The sequence below is a fragment of the Odocoileus virginianus genome, chromosome 25 (assembly GCF_023699985.2).
Source record: "Odocoileus virginianus isolate 20LAN1187 ecotype Illinois chromosome 25, Ovbor_1.2, whole genome shotgun sequence".
In the NCBI taxonomy this organism is placed as follows: Eukaryota; Metazoa; Chordata; class Mammalia; order Artiodactyla; family Cervidae; genus Odocoileus; species Odocoileus virginianus.
Genome location: NC_069698.1, coordinates 30,555,131 through 30,580,038, shown reverse-complemented (window position 1 = coordinate 30,580,038; position 24,908 = coordinate 30,555,131). Strand labels below are relative to the sequence as shown.

General features: G+C 35.6%; 1 protein-coding gene across 15 annotated transcripts in view; it reads left to right on the top strand.

Annotated features, from left to right (window-relative positions):
* Positions 1–24,908, top strand: part of ROBO2 (roundabout guidance receptor 2) — a 1,429,762-nt gene that overhangs the window by 1,194 nt on the left and 1,403,660 nt on the right. The window lies entirely within an intron of this gene.

Genomic DNA, 24,908 nt, shown 5'->3' with positions numbered 1-24,908 from the left:
TCCATTTTCTTCTGCTGTTGAAAAATCATTATGAGATGAGAGAGCATTTTTGAGACTTTGGAACTGCTTTTTTTGTTGCTGTTTGTTTCCCCATAAAGTTCTATTGATTCTGCTTTACCTGAATACCATTTGTTTATACTAAACACAGTGATCAGGGTACCTGTTCTGTGAATGCCCTAAGCCTGAATGATGCTGCAGAAATATCCCAGGAGAGATGTTCTGGACAGTCTGTGAATGTTGTTGGGGGGGTGGGGGGTGGGGTAAGGGGACAGAAATCTTGATGAGAGTTAGCCAAGGATTTTGTTTGGTGGGAGCTTCCTTTTCACCTGATATTTTTGTCTCAGTTCTAGAAAGGTTTTCTGGGTCTGCCCACTTTTGCTTGGCTGTCAACACTCCAATGTGAGGTTAAAGAGAAGCATGAACATTAACAAGAAGTTTTAATAATTGATCACAGCATCTCAGCAGGATTTTCTAAATACACGAGTCCCTCAGTTTGATCTTTCTGTTTCTCCTTTTGTTGCATTAAAAGTATTACAAATATTCTACCTACTATACCTTTGAAGGAAAAGTTCCAATGGGCACTTAGCTTCGATGGTTGGTGCAGCTGCAGCCCCAGGGAGAGGGAGCTGCAAGTTATCCTTTGGGGCTTGTAAATTATATCACCTCATTACTGTATGTCCTGATGTTATCAATGGATTTTTTTTTTTTTCTTGCAGACTGCAAGCTCTTATTTATGTTAGCCTGCATGGCAGCTTTTTGGTGGCTTGGGATCTAGAGATGTATGGTGTTATCAACTCTAGGTGATGTCAGGAGTGTTAACTTGTACTTCCTATATAAATTTTTCAAAGACAGTAGGCAGTTCTACCCTGTGAGAGTATCATTTCCTATGATAAACTTCAGCAATAGCCTTTGGAGGCTTAGCTACCCAGTGAGAAAGTTAGACAGCTGCAAGATTTTAGAAAAATTAACTTAGTCACAAAGGTTTATTTCAAAGTGCAAGCTTTCCTAGGCATTTATACATTGCACACAGCTTTAAGGCACTAGATTTCATTTGTAAATCAGGTCTAAAATATTTCATCTGAGAATATGACTACTCTTTCTAATATACTCTAGCTCAGCTAAAAATTTGTTAGCTCTGCTATACAGTGATGATATGACTCAGTCAAGTTCAGGAATAGACAATCATAGCCAACATATTTTTTATTGTTAAAAGAGTCTTGTATATTTTAGGAAGGTCAGGCAAGTTATTGGATAACTTTAAACGTGTAGACTGTTCTTTACTTTAAAATTACCTCCTTTTTTAGTGCCCTTTTTTGTCACTGTCTATGCGTTGCATAAATATTTTCCACAGAATCTGAGTTCCTATGAAGTAGCTTTACCTTGATATGCATATGTACATGTTGTAAATATGTATTTATTCATGAGCTTGGCTATTGATGGTTGTGTGGCTTCTAAAATTCTGTTACTTTTCTCTTGGCATATTATGCAACCTTTTAAAACATATTTTTACAACTTTTCAACATTACTTTCTTTTCCAGAAATAGGAGCATTTATTACTTTGTAAAATACCTACCAGAAGTATGTGTGTGAATTGGATGAGGTAGAAAGGGAGAATGAGGCTTCTTAAATTAAACACTACGGCCAGATGCAAAGAGGATCGAAGTTCAAAACAGAAAATTTTTAAGAAGTTTAGTTTACCTATAAAATTTGCTTTATATCAACACTGATTCAATCTTATCTGCTTTATAGAGCAATCTTTAAAATTGATATTCTTTTTCTAAAAATCCTAGGAGAAATAATAATAGGAAAACAAGTTTTTTTTTTTTTTCTAAAATTTTTTTTTTTTTTTTTTTACACTCACATTGCCTATGTGCATTTGTCTTAATCTGATTCAGCAGCTGTCAACCTCCATATGGCAACCTGCCCACACTGACAATTTCCAATTTGTTGTATTAACAGGGGCCACCATTCTGAGAGAAGGGGTTAGGGGGGCAGGACTGGGAAAGAGCATCATAGATCAGTGAATAGCTAGCCGTAATCTGTGGGGAGTGGAACAGACAGCGTGTGGCTTGGCAGCTCAAAATAGGTATCTGTAAGCTGACTTGTTAGAACGATTGGAAAAAAAAAAATGCTGATTATTGTTGGCTACCAAGGGATTTTTAAGCTCATCAATGAACATGAATCTCAAATATAGGTTAGTAGGCCAGCAAGTTTTCCCTCAGGTGCATGCTTTTCTATTTAATCACAATATATGAACTCCTCAAGGGAAAGTGGATGTCTCATATGATTAGTGCAGAGCATAGCATAAGTGATCATAAGTTTGCATTCATGATAAACTAACCAGAAATCCTAAATACACTGCTGGCATCATCCTCATAGGGTTAAAGGACCTAATTATTCTGCATTCAATTGCTTCCACCAGGAAGAAGGGCTAAAAGACTTAATCAGCTCCAGTCCAATGAACATAACTTTACAGTGAAGTTTACATTGCAGATGGTCAATATACGTAACATAAAGGAGACTTTAAATTGTATCATTTTTTTAAAAAATTTGCTATTGGTGATTCAAATTTAAGCAAAATTTTTATTTCTATAATTTCTATTGAAGGTGAAAATGGGATGTAAATATCTATAAATAGAAGGATAGACGTAAAAGTTGCAAATTGGGTGAAACTAGAACAATAGAGGATAGTCCAAACAAACCCCCTGGGCAGCAGAAACACTGGTAAATCAGCGCTGTCACCAATCAAGCTAAGGGGCGGGGCCACCCCCCATTGTGAAAGGGGCGGGGATCTACGCCCCTCCCCCCACGGTGCTTAATTCCAACCCAGCACTTTCACTTAACCTTGACTCCTTTGAATCTCCTGAAGAAGTCTGTTGAGTTCACTCAAGCATCTCAGTTATGATATGAGTTAAACCATGGCAACAGAGCATGAAGTTATCAAAACTTTTTGACAATTTAGAAGATTCTTTCACAGAACATTCATACTTCCTTTTATAAATTACAGCAGCCGGTTGTCCGTGTCTATTTTTGCTGAGCAAAGAAAACCTCTCTGGCAGTTATCCCCCCTCTCTCTGTGAAGGGTTAGAATGTTTTATGAGCATTCTATGCCATTATGTTATTTTACTTCATGGTGCATTGAAGCAATGATATTCAGAGGGTGCTAGATTGGATTGTATGTACATTTTTGCATGAAACAGTATATTTGCATGAAACAGTATAATTGACAATTATTTAGAGTTAGATTTTTTGTTTGTTTTTTTACCTTAAAACTTAAAATAATTTAACTATGTGCTGGTACCTGACACTTTTAAGCTTATTTTTATGATATTGTTTCTGAAGTTTTTCCTAGTTATATGAGCTAGTAAAAAATTTACTTTGTTTTAGTAAGTATCTCACACAATCCACTATTTTGCATTCCTTGTTATTGTATAAGAAGTAGATTTTCATGAATAAAACTGAAGACTGATGATTTGCTCTTTCTCAATTGCTAAAATAACTTAAGAATTCCTGGTTTGAAGAAATATAATTGGATAATTTTGCCTTTGATGTTTTTCCTGGAATGCCTCTTTACCTCTAGAGTAGCACCTGACCTCCAGCTCAAATACTCCTCAACCATGTGCTGAAAGTAATATTTAATATTTTGAATTTTAGGCCATTTTATTCAGATTAGACATCTGTCAGTTTTTATGGGTATACATGTCTTATATGGATATATATGTCTTATATGTTTGGCATTTGCCAAGTTATTTGAAGAGAAATTTTGTCTTTAACTCATTTTTATTAACAGGAAATCTTGCTCTTAGTAGAGGCTCAGTAAATATTACTTGATACATGAGCAAAGTATTTGAAAAATTAGGCTGGGAATAAGATATTCAATGACATTAGGTGTTAATTACACTTTTTTAAAAAACTTTTAATTGGTGCTATATCTTACCTTTCTAATGTTGGGGAATCATTTTTATCACTCTACATTTACTACATCATTTAAATTTCAATTTTAGTTGTAGAAAAATGTGAATGTATTTATAGTATTTTAAAACTTGGAAAATTCTGGCAGTCTCCTGTAGGAAGTAGTGCAGTAGGGAAAAAAAGAAAGCAACGTTGTTGTTCTAAAGTAATTTATAATGTGAGATAGTGAATCTGGAAACTGAGTAGTATGAATATTCATGCAAAATGTAGAGTGTTCTTTGTACTGTGTATAATAACTACTTCTGTTTTTCATTTGTTTAAATTATTTAATCTCCATCTGTATGCAATAAATAGATTTAATACCTTATCTTCCCTACAACTGAAGAGTAAATTCCAAAGCTAAGCCTGAAATGAGTGTGTTTTTCTACAATTTCAAAAAGATGAGAGTATTTTTTAGATACAGAAATCAAAGAGTATGCTTAACAACCATACTAAGATCTGTTGAAAAATTTGCTCATGTTCTCTAGTGCTATTTGAAAAACAGCATTTGAGAAAATCAGCAAAATGTATGTGAGAGTTTGATAAGAAAAACATAGTGCTTGAGCATAATAGACTTTTCTTGGTCTTAGAAATTTTGATCTGAGTATATTTTATCCACAGGCATATTGGTCTAACTTTTATTCTAATTCACTCTTTCACTTTTAACCTCAACATTTTATTTTATCTATCTATTATTAATGTAACATTTGTTGCTATGTGATTATGAAATTTCATGTAATATTTACTTAAAATGCATTTTATATTGGATGATAAATTGGGGGCTGGGGAAATTGGAAAGAGTTTGATGTGTTCTTTATATTAGAAAGTAGCTACAAAGAAGTGTATTTACATTTAACTTGCAAATAGAAAAACACGGTTTTACCAAAAATGGGGAAAACTGCCCAGGAAGCAGAGTGTTGATCCATTTTAAAGAATATAGTTTTGTGAGCTGAATGTCCTTTATAAAGTCAGAATATACTTGTAAAAGTGTAATCTGAAAATGTTAATATATAGTTCACACCACCCCCATCAGATATGAGTGTAAATCTCTAAGTGTGTATCTATGAGTTCCTACCTGTCTCCACTCCAGAGAGACGATTCATAAGCCAAATTGCACAAAGAAAATTTTGTTCAGGCACTTAAAAAAGAAATAAGTATTTCTGAAGAGGTTATTTAATTTTAAAAAGTGAGATACATTGACAGTAATGAAATACCTTTGATATATTAGTGGAGGGGTTCATGAATCCATTTTAAGGTTGTGTCAGCACTTCCATCATAAGCTACATTTTCAAAGGTTTTACAACTGAGCCATAAAATTTTTGCTTCAGGATGGATCATGGCTCACATTAGGCCTCCATCTGAGAGCAGTTTTGTCTTCTTAGTTTTCAAATTCAAACCTTCAACCTTCAAAGTTATGTGAGTATTTTTATTTAAATAAAGGAGAAAAGAAAGTGAAATGTAGTTATATCCACAGGCTTTGTTACTTGATAAAGAATTACAGTTTCAAAACAGAAATTCAGAAAGTGATGAGAGTTTACAATAAGGCCTGTTTGCTTAAGTCATTTAAAGATTGTGTGTGTGTGTGTGTGTGTGTGTGTGTGTGTGTGTCCACACGGGCATGCAAGAACAGTAGGGTAGGCTGCCATTTCCTACTGCAGGGGATCTTCCCAATCCAGAGACTGAACCCATGTCTCATGTATCTCCTGCAATGACCAGCAAATTCTTTACCATTGTCCCGCCTGGGAAGTCCCAATTAAAGATTATGTGACTCAAATAGTAGCCTTGATCGTTTGAGACTGGGAAATCTTTTGTGTGTTAAAGGTTTTAGTTTGATTAAGAAACCAAGGTCATCCAAACAAGAGATATTATTTCTGTAAAGGAAAGAAAACAAGCACATGACATCTAAAGTTCGTTGCATTTTCAGAGACCAGAGTTCTCAGCGGGGCCTGTGCCTCAGCTGGGTTCCCTGCTGGCTCAGTGGTCAAGAATCTGGCTGCCAATCAGGAGAGAGAGGTTCGATCATGGGTTGGGCAGATCCCTTGGAGGAAGAAATGGCAAGTAACTCCAGTATTCCCGCCTGGGAAATCCCATGGACAGAGGGGCCTGGTGGGCTTCAGCCCACAGGGGCGCAGACAGCTGCACACAGCTGAGTGACTAAGCAACCACATGGCCTCACTGAATATTGTCCTTTAGCCATTTAGCCACATTCATCCTTAGGAGAACTTAAGAAAAATGTAGTTAATGGAAAAGTCAAATCAAAGATCCAAAGTCCTGAACTAGTATCTTACAAAGGACAGACATTTTCACCACATAAAAGGGATTGCTATAGTCATTCCACATTGAGTTTTTGAAAGCTACTTATTAAATAGGCATTCAAAAATTGGTTTCTCCAAAGCACTAAAAAACTATATATACATACATACAAATTTCTATCCTCTAGGAGCTTGTATTTTATGATTTTTAAAGCTTTTTGGCTAAGTTGGAGGTGGGAGAAGCAATTTTCTTTCCCTTCAATTGGCATGTCTCTAAGTAAGGTAAGTGATTGTGATGTTAAAAACAAAACAGTGGAACTAAACTAAGGTTGGCCTTGGTGCTGTTGAGGGGTAGAGGGCTAGGGGTAGCAGGGAGTAAAATGACAAATATACAGATTATATTCTGAACTTATTTTCTTCTTGATATTATGGCAAAATCACATCAACTTCATTGAGCTCAGCTCCAACATTCAAACTGTTCTATAGATTACTTATTAACTTCTAGATGATTTGTACTATTTTTTAAATGTTCCTTTGCTCTGTCTTTTCTATTTATTTCCCCTCTTTTTAAAATGAGAGAGCAACTGGCTGTCTCAAAGTATTTTTAGCTACTGAATAGCTGAAACGACTCACCTTAAAATATAAATTTCAAATCATCAATTTGGGAACTTTGGTATGTAGAAAGGTATGATGATATGGTGGCTCAGATGACAAAGAATCTGCCTGCAGTGTGAGACCCAAGTTCAGTTCCTCAGTCAGGAAGATCTCCTGGAGAAGGAACTGGCAACTGACTCCAGTATTCCTGCCTAGAGAATTCCATGAACAGAGTAGCCTGGCAGGCTACAGTCCATGGGGTTGCAAAGAGTCACACATGACTAAGTGACTAGATGATACCTGAATGACATGGTGATATGGTCTTGGAAGCAGTCTATATTCTAGGATTAGAAGGCAAAAACAACTGGTCTTGAAAATAGGGGGAAAGTAGTTGTAAACACATTAGTTTTGAGGCAGAATGTGATTTACACTTAACAGATTCAGTTTGAAATCTAGTCTAATTTTTCTAAAAATCTATACATCAAATTTAGCCTTGCATATATGCTTCAGACTCCATTATGTAATGAAGTTTTGTGTTTTTATTTTTTGTAGAAATAGGTGGGATGTTATCCAGTAGTGTGCAGATATACATACCAACAAAACTGAATGCATTTATGAATAACATTTATTTGAATGACTACGTCTTGAATTCTGTATCTGTAAAAATGCCAAATGTATAAGCCTATATTCTCACATGAGAAAATTTTTGCCTGGTATTATTATTCAGGAAAATATAAAGATTAAATGAGTTAATTCAGTAATGCCAGTGTATAGCTCTTGACATGTTGCCAGGATGAATATAAAAATGCATTCCTTCTGTCAATTTATGAAGAGTTCACTACATAGACTATTAGGATAGACCCTACATATGCTTGGTAGAATCCCTTTCAGATCAATGTCAAAAGCTCTGTCATCAAAGAAGTAGTTATCAAGCTGGGCAAAATCCAAGATTCTGTTCTGGAGACAGGGGCACATCAGGCGTTCTCTAATGTAATAGTTGGCAGCTAATAAAGAATTTATTTTAGGGCAATCAGGAATGTAACTGAAGTGCCTTCTAGAATCCATAGGGGCCTGAGAATTGCCTCTGGCTACTTAGTACAGATTTTTATTTATCTAACAGAATGTCCCACTCCTGTTTAGGGACTGCATGGACCAGTGGAGAGAAACTTGCAGACATTTGGGGCTGAGGTTGTTGATGGCCAAGTGTGATGATTTAAATTTGATGTACTGTCAGATAAAGAGTTTTGCTAATTGTGCATTTCCATGCAAGGTCCCCAAAGATGTTATGTACATTCAAGGTAGATCAATGTGTACTGTACTATTAGTAAAATGTTTTTATGTCCATCTATATGCCTATACTGTGCTTATAAAGTGTAGCTGGAAACCTAAAATATATACATTCATTCATCAAACAAATGTTTATGAATGCCCTTGAGAGAAACATAATTTAAATGATCAGAGAAGATAGGCATAAAGAAACAGTTGGAAAAGCAACCAGCACAATAAATGAGCTGGAGATTATGTGTATGTAGCCTTTTAAGTCTTTGAATAAATAGATAAATATGAAAGGGAAAGATTTTTCAGATGATAATAGCCAGAATAATGAGATCAGGGAAATACAGAGCTATATATAGCTGAGCAGATTTTTTTAAATTTTATTTTCCTTTCTAAAAATGCATTCTCTATTTCTGTAACAAAATACTTGCGTCAACTCTATCCAAAAGATACTGTTACCCATATTTGTCACTGTTGTTATTCAGCCGCTAAGTCATGTCTGACTATTCCTGACCCCATGGACTACAGAATGCCAGGCTTCCCTGTCCTTCACAATCTCCCAGAGTTTGCACAGACTCATGTCCATTGAGTCAATGATGCCATCCAACCATCTCATCCTCTATCACTCCCTTCTCCTCCTGCTCTCAATCTTTCCCAGAATCAGGGTCTTTTCCAATAAGTCAACTCTTCTCATCAGGTGGCCAAAGTATTAGAGCTTCAGGTTCAGTCCTTCCAAGGAATATTCAGGGTTGATTTCCTTTAGCATTGACTGGTTTGATCCCCTTGTTGTCCAATGGGCTCTCAAGAGTCTTCTCCAGCACCATAATTTGAAAGCATCAGCTCTTCAGTGCCCATCCTTCTTTATGGTCCAATTCTCATGTCTGTACATAGCTACTTGGAAAAACCATAGTCTTGACTCTACATTTGACAGTAACAATTTGCCTAAGGTTATCAAATAGTATACTTTGTAGCCAGACCACTGACCCAGGCCAACAGTATGCTATCTTTGGGGAATATCAAGTAACCGATCTGATTCCAATGGGCAGCATGTTGAGAATTAATGGAAATAACAACAGAATCAGCTAAGTATAGCTTTGAGAGTTGGGCAGAGAGTGAACTAGAATTTATAGAGCTGGAAACAAGTGGCTGTAGCAGGTCTTGGTAGGATATGTCATGTGATACCTGCTGTATTTAGGGACCAAAACATGGTACAAATTACCTGAGTAATTTTGCAGGTACCCATTAGATTGTAGATCTCTAGAATTCCTGCCTCGTTATATTTGCAACATTTATGTTTTCACGGCTTAAAAACAAAAGCAGTGACACAAAACTGTGTGCTGGAATTAAAGTTTGAGTTGTGATTTGATTTCTTATTGTGAAGAGTTTAATAAAGAATAGTGTCACTGTTACTTAAAACTATTTATTTGCCATATATAATGTGTAGTGTGCAAAGCATCTTCTTGAGTGGTTTATTTGACAATGCAAAATACTTTGCAACAAAGCTGTTAAATGATTTTGTATTACTGTGATAATCAATTAGCTTGTGTATATAAAAATTAATGTATAAATGTATATGATTATGCTTTCTATGAAAGTGAAAAAGTTAGTTGTCCATTCATGTCTGGCTCTTTGCTATCCCATGGACTACAGCTCACCAGACTCCTATGTCCATCGAATTCTTCAGGGAAGAGCACTAGAGCAGTTGCTCTTTCCTTATCCAGGGGACCTTCCTGACCCAGGGATCGAACCCAGGTCTGCTGCATTGCAGGCAGATTCTTTACCATCTGAGCCACAAGGGTTCCGTACTCTGTACAGACAGCCCATATTTTATAAGTGCTGGATTAAACTCTGTGAGTGTAAGTTATGTGATTTTAATATTTTCAGCTATTTATCAGTTGTCATACATTTTTAAAGACATTTAAAAGGGATATAAACATGTCGTTTGAAGTCGCAATATGTGTTCTGAAGAGTTCTTAGTATCATAATTAAAGTATTGGATGATCTTTAAAATTTACTGTTGCAATTTTAAATGCCTTATGTGTATATAAAAGTAAGATTTTATTCATCTGTTTGAAGAATCTAGGCAGGTGGATGGGTATATGAATTAAGTAATTTGGAAGTGGTAGCCTATTTTTCCGAAGCAAAAATTTAACTTTTAATAATTAGGTTTAAAAACATATGATGAAATTACTAGAAGTTAGTTTTACTTGTGACTGTCATTCACTTTCAACTAGATTTAACTGGATTATTAAGAACTAAATCAATAGATGTACTATTAGAAAAGTACTAACAGAGAAGATGCATTTCTATACATCCTATTGTAGCTTAAATCCTTACAGTTTTGATTACAGTCATTTGGCTTCAATATCTTACAGATGCCTTTAAAGCTAATTAAAATAATGTTGTGGTATGGTAGTTCACACTTGCTAAATTTACTTGAGAGTGTCATCAAGGAATAACAAAGACATCAAATTCCTGTTTACATCTCCACCATTTATTAACTGTATACTCAAAGTAATCCTGTATATTCAGGATTACTGAATCCTGTAATCCTCGGTATTCTTGTCCACAGTCATACCCCCCTGAATGTGCCTGATCTCATCTGTAATGCTCAGCGTATTCACGAAGTTATTTTGTGTGGAATAAGTGAGTTAGTGTATGTTAAGTAACTAACAGTGGCTTTTCAATAAATATTTTCTTCAGAAAAAAATTCTTTGAAGAAATTACCAGCTGAGCCACATGGAAAACCCAAGAATAGTGGAGTGGGTAGCCTATCCCTTCTCCAGCAGGTCTTCCTGACCCAGGAATTGAACCAGGGTGTCCTGCATTGCAGTCAGATTCTTTATCAACTGAGCTATCAGAGAAGCCCTCAAAAAAAAATTTAAATACATTCAAACCTTTTGCATGTTATTATTAGTGTGCACACACACACTCAAGGTTAATTGCTAACATTTCCTGAGTACTTCTTGTATGCCAGCACTGTGTCAATGCTTGCCTCACATAATCTTATTTAAACTAATGTCTATGTATTGGGCCTTATTTTTTCTCTCACTTTACAACTCAAATAGCCAAATCTTTTTCCCCCACCCTTTATTTGGAGTCATCAATCTGTATTTTAGGCTCATTAAAGATGTACATTTTAAAAATTTTACCAAAGAAAATGCAATCACTATTCAGTAAACTAATACATCAAATACTAATGGCACATCTGATTTAAAATAAAGTGTGTCTGTGATTAAGAGGGCCCTTAGGAAATATTGGTAGTGTAGAAAAAGAACAAAAACAGCTACAATTTTTAGGAAATACAACAAGATGTGCTTAGGTGGCGAGAAGATTATCATTCCCATGTAGTATATATAAAATTGGAGTATTCACCAGGGCAAAATTGGAACTGAATGAGCCAGGTCCAAAACCAGATGGCAACAGAAAGTTTCAAGCTGTTCCATTTGGAGATTGATTTTTAGATTTCCACGTGGCACATTACAAGTTCAAATTAATTTTAAACTTTTAATTTTTCATATATATCTTCCTGACTCCTAGCACACACTTTTTTTGTCTGTCTTGTTGCCAGTGAATCTAAAATGAATACCAAACAGCTTTTCACTCTATATTAAATGCACAGAGAAGAGCTTTTAACTGTATGTGTTTTAAACTCCTCTCAATAAAAGTTTTAAGAGACAAGAAGCTTTTTCTACTTCAGGGTCACTATGAGTCTGAATAATACATAAACATGGAGAAATAGGGAAGTTCTACTGAGGATTACAGTGTAGTTTGAATAAAATTACCTGTCATTATCACAATTGATAAGTTTGGCACACGGGTAAACCTCATATCATTCTAGTCAGTGTCAACAAGATATGTTTTCCCTGCCCATCAGAACCCAATTTAAAGGAAGAAACTGCAAGAGAACACGTGGGTGCTTTTGGAAGTACTTTGAGGTGTCAAGACTAAAACACTAAGAAAAAGAACAAGTTAAGTTCTCTAGCCTCAAAAACCACAAATGATAAATAAATGCTACTGACACATGGGGCGTGATGCTCTTCTTGAACTGAAATTGTGTGCTCTTTCCCAGTCAGGACTTAGGTAATGGGGTCATTTATATGTACCTTAGATAATAAAATTCATTATTCAAAAAAAAAAAATGTGCAACTACTAAGGATGTTTTCTAAATGTCTCTGTAGATAGATATTTGGAAAGTTCATAGGTCAGAAGTCCCTATCTTTTAACCAATTAACAATTGCTTTAATTTTTGAATTGCCTAATACCATGTTTGTTATGTGATAAGTGAAAGTATGTAAAAGGGTGGCTCAGTATACAGAATGTTCCTGCAATGCAAGAGACATGGGTTCGACCCCTGGGTCGGGAAGATCCCTTGGAGAAGGAAATGGCAGCTCACTCCAGTATTCTTGCCTAGAGAATCCCAAGGACAGAGTCTGGCAGGGGCACAGTCCATGGGGTCACAAGAGTCCAACATGACTTAGCAACTGAAAACCAACAATCAAAGTAATTTACTTAGATTTTGTTAATTTAAAATTATACCTAAATATCCAGATGAAACTGGATGTTTTTTAAAAGTACATGAAAACAGGAGTTTTCCTTGATGGATAAAATAAAATTTGATTCCAAGTGAGACTCTTTTAATCCCCAAATGCTTCGCCCCCCGCCCCCGCCCCCATCTACGGGAGGAGGAAAAAAAATAAAACCTCACAAATGCAAATTTCCTGTTATCTGCTATGATCAAAGAATATGGTTTTCTGATAAATGAAGCTTTCATGTTAATAGAAATACAACAAACAGATCAGTCTTAATAGAAACACCCATGAAACAAGCTCAAGTACTCTTAAATGCAACACTGCATTTAATATTACACTGAAAACTCATATATTCTCATATTTCAAGGTAATACAGAGTGCCGAGGTTCATTATACTTGTCAACTATTATGATACTAAAGCAAAAAGAGAAAAATAACTAGTTTAAAGTTTACAGTTAGCATATTGTAGATTATAAAGAGTTTGTTGTTTTCTCGATGATGCATTTCTAGATATAGAAATAATTAAGTTAATAAAATCATGAATATGTTGAGAAGAAATTCTGATTATTCCATTCTTACCCAACATGTCCAGTTGTCTAAGTTAAAGATTAATTTAAAAATCTACCTTCTAAATGTTAGGGAATGTTGGGTATCAGGTTATGTTCATAAGTGGAGGTTAGTTATAGTTTGAATCACATACCTTTATGTGCCTTTTAGTCATTCTGCAGGTCAGAGTAGGTAATGTTAAATACGTTTCTTGTCTTCTTATCCAAGAATACCACTTGAGGTATGAAGATATTATTAATCAAGCTTTCCTATGAGTGAATATTAAAACATTTAGAAAGGAGTTGGGAAGGAAGAATAATTATTCCTTGACCAAAAAGGAATAGCATTAGCTTGACTAACTATAGTGACAAAAGCTGTGTGGATTTAAGTGAGAGTGAACAGAATTATTATTCAAGATACAATTATTCTGAGTCTGAGAGAACTGTAGAAAATATATCTAACTAGTTGAAAAATGAACCTAGTGTCTTTAAAGATAATTGCAAGAGTATTAGTTAACAAGAACAAAGCATGTTGAAAAAAAAACATGAAAAAATATTTCAGTACTGAATTTTTGGTGACACTGAGTGTTTTATCTGCATGTTCTGGAGAACCCTAATCTGACAAATAGGAGTTGTTTGGTGGTGATGGTTAAGTTGTGTCCAACTCTGCAAGCCCATGGACTGTAGCCCACCAGGCTCCTCTGTCCATGGGATTCTCCAGGCAAGGATACTGGAGTGGGTTGCCATGCCCTCCTCCAGAGGATCTTCCTGACCCAGGGATCAAACCCTTGTCTCATGTCTCCTGCACTGGCAGGCGGATTCTTTACCACTAGCACCAACTGGGAAGCCCACATAATACATATAGAGTTTAGAATATATGTATACAGAATTATTGTTTCCTTACATGTATAACTTTTTATCTTCTTTTCTTATACTATTATTCTGCTATAAATATCTTTGAGCATAGATCTAATCATTCCCTTGGCAGAGTTTCTAGAAGTAGGATTATCTCAAAAGTCACGATCATTTGAAGACTCTTGATTCGTAATGCCATTAAGCATTTCATAAAGGAGTATAAATTTACATGTTGACCCAAACTTAATTTGAATGGCTAATGGAATTCACTTTTAAAAGTATAAAATTATCATTTATTTTTAAAATTTGATATACAAGCATGGTATTCTGTTATTTTAATTTAAATTTATTTATTAGTAGGGCTTCCCTTGTGGCTCAGCTGGTGAAGAATCTGCCTGCAATGCGGGAGACCTGGGTTTAATCCCTGGGTTGGGAAGATCCCCTGGAGAAGGGAAATGCTACCCACTCCAGTATTCTGGCCTGGAGAATTCCATGGACTGTATAGGGGTTGCAATATACTTGAATTAGATACATATACACATATATTTATTAGTTATGCATAGCTTACATTTTATGAATTTCTTTCCAATTTACTATTTGAAGCATATATTTTAATCAATTTTCTTTTTAATTTAATTAAATGAAAAAACATGTTTTCAAATTTAATAATGATGTTCAGCAATGTCACAGTTCAAATACTGCAAGAAACAAAATTTCATCATTGAAAAATAATTCTTTGAATCTACATGCAATTATTAAATAACTAACCAACTCATGATTACAGCCCAACATGGTAATATCTAGCCACATAAATGCAAACATTTTGGATTAATTTTGAATGGCTTTTTAGCCACTCATATTTTTAATGACTTAAAATCATTTCATGTGAAAAATATCATAATTTAAGCAGGCAATGTGATGTGAATGTTAAGAAAATGTAGGTAAATCCATGCTTAGGTTATAGTTATATAATATGAAGATTTTAGGGAAGAAATATTCTGGATATTATGCTTTTTGAAACAGTGGCATAAAGAACACATAGACAATGGTGAGGGGCTTCCCAAGTGGCGCTAGTGATAAAGAACCTGCCTGCCAATGCAGGAGACATAAGAGACTCTGGTTCCATCCCTGGGTCGGGAACACACCCTGGAGGAGGGCACGACAACCCACTCCAGTATTTTTGCCTGCAGAATCCCATGGACAGAGGAACCTGGCAGGGTATACTCCACAGGGTTGCAAAGAGTCTGAAGCAACTTAGCATGCTTGCACACAGACAATGGTGAACTGGGTGTTGAGAACTTTAGAACACTTTTCTTATAATGAATACTAAAAACAAAAACAAAAAGCAACAGAGGCAGATTAGCCAGGAAAATGGAGAGCAGTGTAACTTTTTGCAGAGTCATGTGGAAAGATGGAAAAAGATGGCCTGATATTTCAAAGAAGAAGGAAAGAGTTGCCCTAGATGCTTAGAATAAACAAAGGAAAATAAAGCTTCGCTAAATTAATTGATGCCTTAAGAAAACTCTGATTTCAGAACGTTCAGATATCAATATGATGCCCTAATGACTATAGCTTTCTGAAAATCACATGCGTATCCTGAGAACATTGATATGTATTGTCTCTAGATGTTTGAGGGAATCATGCATGGCTTCCTGCTAAGAAAGATGACCTCTATGTTCCCATTCACCAGTCAGATTGTATGGTTATATAAAATGAAAACATAATCTTGTGCTGTTAAATCATTTCCATAAGTATTAATTGTAGTGATCAGAAAACTGATAACAATTGAGCATTATGTATTTTTTAAAATTCTCTTTTTGAAGAATCTTTTCTAAATTAGCATGTTAGTTTCCTAATATAAACTATTAATATGGCATTTTGTTTTTTTATCAGTTATGCCATTAATTGTCATGGGAGATCCCCAAACTCCTAAAGGATGGTGACAAGTCACAAGACTCTGAGACAAATGTCTATGCTGCCAGAAGATTGGTTTGCCAGAATTCAAGAGTCCCCTAGAATAGACAAGAAAACTCAGTGAGTCAGAGCAATCCAGTTAACAAATTGTACACTCACAGCATAGCGTGGTAAACAGCACGAGCGTGGGTGTGATAGCTTCATTTCTCCTGCCCTCAAATCCCACAGGATATCAAATACGACAGGGCCCGATGGGGCTATAGCAAAGGAACCCAGGACTAGAGCCTCAGCATCTTTTATAGAAAATGGAAAACACGCCATTTCCCGAGCCAGGGGAATCAGCAGTGGAAAAGCATTCTTCTTGGTCTTAGTTGCCTATATGACCTGCTGGAAGGACAGCTCCGAGTTAGTGGGGCAGCCTTGCTTTGTGATTTGGCACATTTAGCAGGAACTTGCAAGAAGTGGGCTTCATGGTAAATTTTTGTGTAAAAATTAATAGAAATTTTGAAAGCAATTTTCCTCAGGTTAAACACTTACTTCTAATTGGAGAGAAAAAAAAATCAACTCTAGATCCCTCTTTTCTGAATCCTCTGCAAAATCCTTTTGATTTACTTTCTCAGGAGGAGCAGTACATTTCCTTAAGACATGTTGTAACTCAGTCTTCCCTGTGACTACACTGGGATATTTTCAAAAGCCTAACTAGCAAGAGAATCTAGCTTTCAGACATCCAATTTATCATGCAAAATACACAGTATACCTCCAAGACATTTTCTGAATGCTAGAATGTGAAAATTCAATTCTTTCAAATAAATACTAGTGTCAGTTTCTTATATCTTTGTAGGTTTTTTAAAACCCATGTTTGAAAGATTATTCTAAAGCTATGAATCACATAAGAAATGGACATCAACTAAGAGGGGCCCTGTGGAGTGGAAACTAAATGAGCACCTTGTAGTCTATAGAAGAATGGACGAAAACAAAATTAAACAGAACTATGCATATTTGCAGGAGAAAGAGAAATAATCCCAATTAATTGCAGAGATAAACAAAGTTCATAACTAATTAATGCGACAGAAGAAATAAGTGATATTCTTTAATATCAGAAGACTAAGCTCGATTTTTTTTTTCTTGCAATAAGCATTTTTTTTTCCACCAAGAAGCATTTCCTGGTGGTATAATTATCATGCCTGTATGAGTATATGAGCATTCAACTATGCTATTTTTGTTTTTGCTCTTCTTGCAGTGTTACTTGGGAAGGTTTTAATACTTGGTTTTATAAGAAGAATATAAGTGGAAAGGACATTTTCGCTTCCATTGTGCTTGAGCAAAAAAAAAAATTATTTTTGTAAATAATATGGTAATCATGTTGAAATTAGTTTTTTGGAATTTCAGAATCTAAATATATTCTTCATCTTGCAAACTTGTCAAAAATAAAAGACTGTCATTAAGGTAATTTGTGTAAATAAACTAAGGTCTAAATTTCAATGGCCCATCCTTATAGAAATTCTATTTTGGTCAACTAGATCACATCAATTCATTTTGATATTACATATAAATGAAAATACCAAATGTCTTTAGCTTTGTCAGTGAAAAAGTAGTTTGGGCTTAACAAATGCTTCAGTGATGTCTATTTGGAAGCTTCATGACATATTAAAGCAGTTGATGAGGTACAATTTGTTGTGGGGTCACATCTGATTGATGGTTTACTATCTACCGCAGTCTCATCTCCTGTGATATTCCCATAATGAATGTTCATTGCTAGACAGTGTTAAATGTGCGCTATCTAAATCATTTGTTACTTACAACAAGTTTCAGTATATATGAATCAAATATTGTTTACAGTTGCCTTCAATAGGATTTATCATTTTGCACCTTTCTATCACTTTAAATGGAATAAAAAGATATAGGTTTTTGAATATTTTGAGCCCATGGGTGGTAATGTACCAAGAATTCAGTCATAAAGTAAATTTAAACAGGTTATCTTGAAGAATAAAAATAAAAGTAGTTTGGTAACTATTTTTTCTGTTTCTAAGCATAGGAGTTATTTATCTTATAGTATGTATTCTTGGGAAATTAAAATACAGGGCAATTTTAAAAGATTTATCATTTATGAAATACCATGTGAGGGAAATTGCTTCCAGCTTTTAGGAATAAGTTATTTTTTTATAGTAGCTACTCTACCAGCTTTTACTCAGAAACTTGTCTTTCAACCACAAGCTTCTATTTTGTGTATCTTACTTCCCTTCATTGATGTTAAGTCTAACCCTGATCCCATCTCATTTTCTTCTTTGAGGTCTTTCACCCCATTTGGCTCTGATTCTTTGCCACTTGGTTTTAACCCCATGATTGACATTCTCAGCCCACGATTAGTGTTTATTGGTATCCACACACCTCTGCATCAACCATTCCACATCAAGGTCCCTTCTTCAATCCCACATCCAGGGAAACACTAACATATATTTTTGTTCTATGCAAATAATACCTATGTTTAAATGAATAGGATATTTTCTGGCACTTATACATTTACCTAAAGCTAAGAACACTTTTGAGATTATTATAATCATGATAAAATTAAAAATCAGAAGCATAGATTTCACATTTTGATTCATTCATTTCTAATGTGAAAGGAAAAACTGGAAGTCATCTCTGTGTTTCATGCATGAAGAAATTTTGAGATGAATGACTTCTTTGTCCCTTGCCTGAGGTCGAATGATAAGGGACACATAGTTTCAGGCAGGTAAAGAGCCTGTGATAACACTGTTTAATATGGATTTGTTTTATATTTCCTACAAATTGTACACATAAAGGAAGGTGTTTTGTGGTCTGAAATTTAAGACCATTCATCATCTGTTCATTTATTCTGAACAAAACAGCATTTTAAAAAATCAGTATAAAAAAATCAGTATAAATTGTTCTAAAATTTTCATTTGATTAATAATATAAAACTTCGAGTGGGACATTATCAAAATTTTAAATGTGTTTTCGCTCATATTTTTATGACTGCTAAATCCTATATAATCACATTTCTGTTCAGCCTCCTGGCATTTATCTCTTGCTCAGAACTTAAGAAATATCTTTCTCATTGTTTCTTTTTATTTTTTTAATCACAGACAGTATGATCTTGATGTTTACTAATTTCTGAAACTGTTTCACATAAATTCAGTCTTTGAATGGAGATGGGGGAAAATCTCTACCTTCTAGCCAAGGAATATAATTTAGTACTTTCCACCTGTTTATGCCCCAAAGCATATAAATACATGTTTTTCCTTGAAAATTCACTTAATGCATTCCAGATGCTTTTCCTGTAATGAACATAGTCAAACTTTACACTGGATATCAAAATAAGTTATGCAACAGAAGAAAGTCCTGAGCAGAGTAAGAAATCTAGTGTTTTGTTGTCTTAGAGTGAATGGTTTTCCAGCTTCAGTGCATATTCATATCATTTGGAGGGCTTGGAAAGACGGACTGCTGGACCCCACCCCTACTTTCTGATTTAGTAGGTCTGGAGTGAGATCCGTGAGTTTCCTTTAATAACAAATTTGAACATGTTACTGATGCTATTGTTCTGGGGCCACATTTTTAAAAACCAGTAGTACATTGGAGGGGGCTCCCCTAGTGGTTCAGATGGTAAAGAATTTACACGGGCTTGATCCCTGAGTCAGGAAAATCCCCTGGAGAAGTGAATGGCTCACCAATCTAGTATTCCTGCTTGGAGAATTCCATGGACAGAGGAGTGTGGTGGGCTACAGTCCATGGGTTTGCAGAGTGGGACATGACTGAGTGACTGATGCACGCACAGTACACTGGAGTTGGTGTCTGAAGTCAACCTGGTTTAAAATCCTGATATCACCACGTAACAGCCTTGTGATCTTGGATAGCTCTTATAAATCTCTGCAACCAGTGTTTCAAAGTTTGTAGGCCGGGAGCCCTGGTGCTTGCCTGAGAACATGGTTTGATCTCTCTTGCTGCTGCTGCTAAGTCGCTTCAGTCGTGTCCTACTCCATGCAACCCCATAGACGGCAGCCCACCAGGCTCCTCTGTCCCTGGGATTCTCCAGGAAAAAGTCCTGGAGTGGGTTGCTATTTCCTTCTCCAATGCATGCATGCATGCTAAGTTGCTTCAGCCGTGTCCAACTCTGTGCATCCCCATGGACAGCAGCCCACCAGGCTCCTCTGTCCACAGAATTCTCCAGACAAGAATACTGGAGTGGGTTGCCATTTCCTTCTCCTGTGATAGTCTAGCTACTGTATATAAGATGCCAATAGTAGCACATATAAGCTAAGCATGATTTTTAACTCTCATTTCTGCAGATGTGTTTCTGTGTAAATAAATCATCATTCTTATGCTGAATATATGAGCAGAAAAAAATTCCTTGAGTTTTGATTGTCTAGCTTTCAGTAGAAGGAGAAAAAAACTATTTAGTCATGTATGATGTATTCAATAAACATCACTGATTATCTCATATACAGCAAATATTGCTCTAATTATTGTAATATAACAATGAAAAGACCTGGCTGCAGATCTTGAGCCTTTAAATTCAGTTCATTAGTTCCTATAATGAGTCATTTATAATAGAAATCATATAACCAGAATAACTTCTTTTATTATTTAGTATGCATATGTGCTCAATCACTTCAGTTGTGTCCAATTCTTTGTGACCCTATGGACTATAGCTCACCAGGTTTCTCTGTCCAGGCAAGAATACTGGCCTGGGTTGCCATGACCTCCTCCAGGGGAACTTCCCAACCCAGTCATGGAGCCCTGAGTCTCCTGCATTGCAGACAGACTGTTTACCACTAAACCACTACCAAAGTCCCTTATTATTTAGTTTTCAGTCCAGATCTTATCATCTCAAAGAGGAATCCCTCTCCAACAACCATTCAATCTAAATAAGCCTGTTTCCATCTCCCACACCCTTGTTTTTCTGGTCTAAATAAGCTATTGTATTCAGTCATTTGGATTATTTAAAATTGTATTTGTTTGCTCATTTGTATTTAACTGAGAAAGAAAGGGTCTGATCTCTTTTATTTATCATTGAATAGCAGTCCTCTGATATGTTTGAATGTAGAAGGTGGTCGATGTATATTATTGCACAAATGAATGTAAGAAAGTCTATTTAGAGAAATCTGGTTAGGTTTCATAGGACAGAAGCATTTGAACCAAGCACCCAAGTAGGAGAAAAGCAACTACAGTTGAAGAAAACACTAAGGCTTAGGACATTGATTGGAAAATGTAAAAGCCTGTATTAATGATCTATCAGCAGCCTGGTTCTTTGAGAAACACAAAGGGAAATGGGAGCAAGAGTTACCGCCACATTACAGGAAGGGTGTATCAGCCTCTAATCAGTGGAGGGAAATTGAAGAAAGAGGGGAAATGATCAATCGACATATTAGTAGCTTAGTGTAGCTATTAGTGTAGCTATTTCTAATTGACAATTGTGAAACTAAATTAAATGTCTGAATATAGGTGTAGAAGCTCTCTTCAGTAACACTAGAGAAGTAGACTTTAATTCCATTGCAATATTAGGAAACTTAATGACATAATAAAGATGAGAGATACCTGAGAGAAAAGGCAAAATGTAATTTTAAAAGGCTAATTTTTCTAATTATGAAAATAATTCCTGCTTATTTTTATTTGGATTTATTTGGAATATTTAATTTAAAACATTCACATGTAAAAACATAATCCATATTTTGGATACTTTACTTACATACAGTTTTCTGTGTGTTTTTACATCTGAGATGACGTTAGAAAATTAAATGCTGTGGTTTTGTTTAAATTATAACAGGGTATGCTTATTTTCAAAGATATAATTTGTAATGGCCGTATTCTTCATTTTGTGGGGACACGGTACTTAATAGGGCTTCTCTGGTGGCCCAGACAATAAAGAATGTGCCTCCAATGCAGGAGACTCAGATTTGATCCCTGGGTTTGGAAGATCCCCTGGAGAAGGGAATGGCAACCCAATCCAGTATTCTTGCCTGGAGAATCCCATGGACAGAGGAGCTTGGTGGATTACAGTCCATGGGGTCACAGAGAGTCGGACATAACTGAGCGACTAACACTATACTTAATATTTTCCCCTTGGATACTTAGATAGACTAGGATATACATATATTGTTAAGTTGGTAAGACATTCCTTGGTTGTGTGCAATATAGATACTGAAAACAATAGCTGAATTAGGATACACATTTACATGTCTTCCATTAGAAATTTGAAGGAATAGTTGATGGTATTCTGAAAGCCACCGCTGGTTCAAGTTCCTCTGTGTCCCTAATACCAGTGATCTGGAATTGGTCCAAAATGGGCCATGATAGTTCAAGATTACCATGGGTTTGAAGGACCTGGTTTCATGCAGAAATTTCTGTATACTTTCATTCATTTGTTGTAAGACATTCATATAACCATCCTACTAAGGGAGGTGGAGAAATGTAGTCTTCTTTTGGAGCTGGGAGTCAAGTGCTCAGATAAAATGCTGTCACAGGGCAATAACGACAGATTGGAGAGTGCTAGATAAATGGCAGTTTCTGCTCTGCATAGTCAAGTTTCTCATCCCCACAATGCTATTTGTCTCAAGAAGTTCTGTGGAAACCATTGTGTTTCAGGCATTTAAATGTGCTTTTGAAGAACACTGTAATGGTCCAATTCAGAACATATCTGCTATTTTGTTTCAATGATATATTTTATATTATTTAGCTAAATATTTAATTCTCGATTTGTGAAAAGTCCAAAGAGAGGCACGATATTTAAGAGAGAACTCTGGTCTATAGCATTGTTTAAATTATTTTAGTCCAGAATTTCTTTGAGTTTAGAGGCGAATTTATTTTTAAGTTAATAACAAAAATATGTTAATGTGGTTAAGTAGATTTTTTTGGCTCAGAACAATTAACATGAAATTAGGTATTTAACAGGATTTTTGTCCTGTCATCTACTAATTTAAGTATATATTTAATTCCCAACTAGTTAAAGTATAATTTAAAATATTAAAATTAATGTTATGGATCATAATTTATTAAATAGATTCTGAAAATAAATTAATGGATTATATTAAACAATAGTGAATGATAGATCTACTTTTATATCTCACAAATTAGATAAGGTCCCTACTAAAAGTGAAATATTTATTATTCAACTTTTAAGTAGTATAGCTACAAATTGGAGAAGGGAAGAGCAACTCACTCCAGTATTCTTGCCTGGAGAATTCCATGGACAGAGGAGCCTGGAGCGCTACAGTCCATGGGGTCGCAAAGAGTCAGACATCACTGAGCGACTTTCACTCACTCCCTCACTCACAGCTACAAATATGCGTCTCCTGCATTGCATGTAGGTTCTTTATCACCCAGCCACCTGGGAAGCCCAGTAACTAATAGTACACAGTCTCTGTTTTCTGGGCCTTGGTGGAGAAAAAAAAGATAAGGTTGTGTCTATCAAGCATATTTGTAGCTACACTATTTCAAAATTGAACAATGAATATTTTACTTCTTGTAGGACCTTGTCTAACCTTTGAGGTATAAAAGTGGATCTTTCTTTTTTTTTTTTTTAAGTGTTATTTATTTATTTATTTTGGCTCTGCCAGATCCTCTTTACTATGAAGGATTTTCTCTAGCTGTGGGAAATGGGGGCTACTCTTTTGTGGCAGCACAGACTTCTCTTTACAGTGGCTTCTCTTATTGCAGAGCATGGCTTCTAGAGCATATGGGCTTTAGTACTTGTGGCTCCAGGTCTCTAGAACACAGGTTCAATAGTTGTAGCGAAGGGGCTTAGTTGCTACACAGCAGTGTTATTTTTTCCAGACCAGGAATAGAACCTGTGTCTCCTGCATTGGCAAGCCAATTCTTCACCAGTGAGCCACCAGAGAAGCTCAGATATTTCATTTTATTAAGACCTTGTTTTTTTAAGAGCAATTTTAGCTTCATAGTCAAATTACAAATTAACTACAGAGATTTTTCGTAAATCCCCTGCCCCCCCACATGCATAGACTTCCCCATGATCAGTATCACCACCAAAATGGTACATTTGTTATAGTTGATGAACCTACATCGATTCGTCATAATCACCCAAAGTCCATAGTTTTCAATACAGTTCATTCTTGGTGCTATACATTCTATGAGTTAGACAGATGTATAATGACATGTATCCATAATACAGAATCATGGAGTATTTTCACCACTCTAAAAATCCCCTATGTTCCAGCTATCCATCCCTCTGTGACCCTCAACCCCTGTTAACCACTCAGCCCCTGGCAACCAGTGATCTGTTCATGGATTTAGTTTTGCCGTTTGTAGAAAGTCATTTGGTTGGGATCACACAGTTTGTAGCCTTTGGCTTCTTTCACGCAGTGGTACACATTTAAGGTCTCTCCATGTCTTTTTGAATCTTTCATTTTTAAAGCTGTTTTTCAGGATGCTAACCTCTGAAAGTATGGTCAATACCTGCCATTTTCCCTAATCAAACCTCTTTTGGCCCACCATTTATTCCCAGTAACAGGTAGCAGAATCTTGAGTGAAACAGAGTAAAAATTCCTCCATATACCAGGAAACATTTATGGGCTCTTCTTTGTTGTTACAGCATGTGAAGAGTTTTGGAATTATTTTGAACTCAATTTCTAGGTCCATAGAAGGTGTATAATAGATGGGCTGCTGCTGAAGATGAGGAAGTTTATTAGATAGGAAGAATTAATCTTTCTTTTGCTTAGAGGAAATAACAAAACAAAACAAATATTTTAGAGGATAACAAAACAAATATTTTCTTTTCTCTTACTTGGTTATGGATTCTTGGGCATCACACTATCTGTTTTGTGAAATTTCCTTTGCAATAGGAAAAAACTTGGGACCCACTGTATATATATTAAGTCATGACCATAATGGTTACTATGAAAGTGAAATCAAAAAAAGAGAAAAACTAAGTAAGAGAGCTAGTAATACAAAATGTGAAAGGTGGAGGTGATGAACAAAATCCATACCTTATTTCATAAAAAACAATGCTATTTCAG